Genomic DNA, 4236 nt, shown 5'->3' with positions numbered 1-4236 from the left:
ATGAAAAGATGAGGAAATGGGAGAAAAGAGAACTGAGGTAAACAAAGTAAAAAAAAGAGTAAGGAGGAGAGAAGAGAGCTGAAATAGTGACCTCTTCTCCCTTTCACTCTTCTCCCTCTTCTTCATCTTATACTCCCCCTTCCTCTTCTTCCTTTAAAAACCACTCCCTTCCCCTCTTCTATCCTGATCAATCCACTCCCTTCCCCTCTTTTCTTCTCTCACCCCCATGATACTCCCATCCTCCTCCTCCCCCTTCACCCCTTTCCTCTCTTTTTTCCCTTACCTTTAAACTCCTTTCATTTTTTTCCCTCTTCTATTCACAGTCATCCGCTCCCTCCTCTCCTCTCTCACCCATAACCCCATAATATTCCTCTCCCATGTTTTCCCCCTTCCTTCCTTCCCTTTCCTCACCCCAAGATCTTTAATTTCTCTCTCTTTTCCTTATTTTATCCTCGTCTGTCCACTCTCCCTTTCTCTTGCCCAAAACACACCCTGATACTCTTTTCCCTTTTTCTCCCTCTCCATCTTTTTTTTTTTATCTTTCTCCCCTTTCCTCCTCTTCCCTTTAAGTTCTCCGCCTATTCTCCCTTCATTCCACATCTATCATCTCCCTCCCATTCTCTTCCACCCATCACTTTAATACTCCTCTCTTCTCATTTTCCCTGTCCTCCTTTCCTTCTATCTCTCCCCTCACCCATAATTTCCTTTCATTTTTCCCTCTTCCATCATTATCTATCCACTTCTTCCACTTCTCTTCTACCTCCTCTCCTCCCCCTCTCCACCTTTTATATACTCCTCCCTCCCTTCCTCCTCCTCCTCCTCCTCACCTGGAAGCCGCTCAGACCTAAATATTACCTTCCTAATTAATGCTTCGAACGGAGGAAAAGGAAAGTCTGTATGAGATGAAGTATGGAGGAAAGGAGGGAAAAATGGCGTTATTGGTTAGAGAGAGAGAGAGAGAGAGAGAGAGAGACTTATGTGAGCGTCTGTGTGTGTGTGTCTGGGTGTGTGTGTGTGTGTGTGTGTGTGTGTGTGTGTGTGTTAAAGAAGAAAACACACAGCATACGTCCCAGCCTCACTTTACCCTGCCTGCGCACACACACACACACACACACACACACACACACACACACACACACACACACACACACACGGAAAATAAACGACAAACAAACAAATAAATAAGCAAAGAAATAGGCCTTTATCTCTCTCTCCTCTCTCTCTCTCTCTCTCAGGGAAGAATGCATTGTTTCTATTTTGTCTTTCTCATTTTCTTGTTTCAGTTCTCAGGAGGAGGAGGAGGAGGAGGATGGAGAAGAAGAGGAGGAGAAAAATGAGGAAGGAGAGAGACAGACAGAGAGACAGACAGACAGACAGAGACAGACAGACAGACAGGCAGACAGACACACACACACACACACACACACACACACACACACACACACACACACACACACACACACACACACACACACACACACACACACACACACACATGCACTCACATTTTTATGCAAAATTTAATAACCAAGAATATCTGCTCTGTTCCCTCCTCCTCCACCTCGTATTCCACCTCCTCCTCCTCCTCCTCCTCCTCCTCTTCGTATTCTTCCTTCTTATTTCACTTCAACTTTTACTCCTCTCCTCGTTTTCCCTAGCCTCCTCCTCCTTCTTCTCCTCCTCTCCCCCCGTCCTCCTCCTCCTCCTCCTTCTCCTTCTCCTCTCCCCCCGTCCTCCTCCTCCTCCTCCTCCTTCTTCTCCTCCTCTCCCCCCGTCCTCCTCCTCCTCCTCCTTCTGTCTCTGTCTGTCTGTCTGTCTCTCTGTCTGTCTCTCTCCTTCCTCATTTTTCTCCTCCTCTTCTTCTCCATCCTATATCGATGATGGGCTCATTTGCAAAGTATCAAAATTTGCTGATGACACAAAAATTGCTAGTAAAGTAACTGCGATACTCGACGAAGAAGCTTTACAATCAGATATAGATCGACTTGCACGTTGGGCCAATCAATGGCAAATGAAATTTAACGTTGACAAATGTAAAGTGTTGCACATCGGAAAAAATAACAATCGCGTTCGGTACGTAATGAATGGCCAACAACTTTCTGCAGTAAGTAAAGAAAAGGATCTTGGAATCACTATATCAAGCGATTTAAAGCCCGGTCAGCATTGTTCAGAGGTAGTTAAAACTGCAAACAAATTGGTTGGCTTCATCGGACGAGTCTTTAATAATAAATTGGAAAAAGTAATATTAAAACTGTATAATTCGTTGGTTCGACCCCGTCTAGAGTACTGTGTACCGTTTTGGTCTCCCTACTACAGAAAAGACATAGAAAAGTTGGAACGGGTCCAACGAAGAGTAACAAAGATGATTCCTAGGTTGAGAAATTTGTCATATGAACAAAGGCTTAAAGAAGTAAATTTATTCAGCCTATCAAAACGAAGAATGCGAGGCGATCTAATAGAAGTGTTTAAAATGTTCAAAGGATTCAGTGATATTAATGCGGAAGATTACTTTACAATTGATCGATCAAAAAGAACAAGAAGAAATCACAATTTGAAGATAAGTGGTAAAAGATTCTCGTCGCACGAAGCTAAACACTTCTTCTTCAATCGAGTTGTTAATGTTTGGAACTCTCTACCTTGTGATGTCGTTGATAGTACAACAGTTACGGCCTTCAAGAATAGATTAGACAAGTGTTTTGAATCCAACCAGCAACTAAGATATTACTCATTGTCGTAATAACGTTAAGTTCTTTCGAATACTGGTGTCCTTGTCCGCTTTTATTGCCCGGTTAGTGGTAGCAGTAATGGTAGTTCTTTCCTCTTTCCTACATAAATTCCATGCAGTTTTTCCATGCTGCATGGTTCTTTTTCCTTTCCTGCCAGCTTTGGCTGGAGGGATGGGGGGGTGGGGAGGAGCCTTCGCCTTTGCTGTCCTTCATCTTCCACCTTTGATTAGATAGTTAGTGTAGCTTGTCACAAACAACCTCGTAAGGACCAGCAGGTCTGCTGTTGTTTGTTATTCCTTTGTGGTCCTTTGTGTTCTTCTCCTCCTCTCCCCCCCGTCCTCCTCCTCCTCCTTCTCCTCCTCTCCCCCCGTCCTCCTCCTCCTCCTCCTTCTTCTCCTCCTCTCCCGTCCTACTCCTCCTCCTTCTCCTCCTCTCCCCCCGTCCTCCTCCTCTTCCTCCTTCTCCTGATTTTTAACTCCTGACATTCCGTTCTCACCACCAACATCCTCCTCCTCCTCTTCTCCTCCTCCTCCTCCTCCTCCTCCTCCTCTTCCTCCTCCTCCTCGTCCTGCTTATGAAGAGAGCTAATTGAATACTAAACAGGTTGGTGTCCTTGTTTATCTGTCGTGTGTGTGTGTGTGTGTGTGTGTGTGTGTGTGTGTGTGTGTGTGTGTGTGTGTGTGTGTGTGTGTGTGTGTGTGTGTGAATTCCGTCTTTAAGTCTTTCCGTCCAACTATTTTTTTTTTTATCTCTTTCTGTCTGTCTGTCTGTCTGTCTGTCTGTCTGTATGCATGCATGTATGTTTGTCTCTCTGCCTTTCTGCTATACAAATAAGTCTACTGTTTTACGTGTACCTAAATCATCTATCGTCTCACTGACTGACCGACTGACTGACTGACTTTTACTAACAGAACTGACTGACTAATTGATTGACTGACTGACTGAATAACTGACTGACTGAACGAGTGACTGATGGAGATGGGGAGCAGACGTAATGGTAAGAAATGATGCTAAATTATCTCTCTTCCTTTTGTATATACCTATCTCTATCTATCTATCTATCTATCAATCTATCTATCTTTCTGCCTGTATTCCTGTAACTGTATTTCCCACGCCGTGTCCACCTGTGTCGATCAATATATATGTGTTACCAAATCCACAGACTTTGATGTATTTTTCTATGCAAATCTATAGCTATCAATCATTTATCTCTCTCTCTCTCTCTCTCTCTCTCTCTCTCTCTCTCTCTCTCTCTCTCTCTCTCTCTCTCTCTCTCTCTCTCTCTCTCTCTCTCTCTCTCTCTCTCTCTCTCTCTCTCTCTCTCTCTCTCTCTCTCTCTCTCTCTCTCTCCATCCTTTCTTTCTTTCTTCCTTCCTTCTTCTCATTCTTTTCCTTCTCTCCTTTTCTGCTATTCCAATTATCTTTCCATTTCCCCTTTTTCCTTCTTTCTACCTCACTTTCCCTCTCCTCCCCTCTCCTTCCTTTCTTCCTTCAGTGCCTCTCTCCACTT

This window comes from Eriocheir sinensis, unplaced genomic scaffold (assembly GCF_024679095.1).
Source record: "Eriocheir sinensis breed Jianghai 21 unplaced genomic scaffold, ASM2467909v1 Scaffold319, whole genome shotgun sequence".
Taxonomy (NCBI): Eukaryota; Metazoa; Arthropoda; class Malacostraca; order Decapoda; family Varunidae; genus Eriocheir; species Eriocheir sinensis.
Note: the sequence above shows the minus strand (reverse complement) of the source record.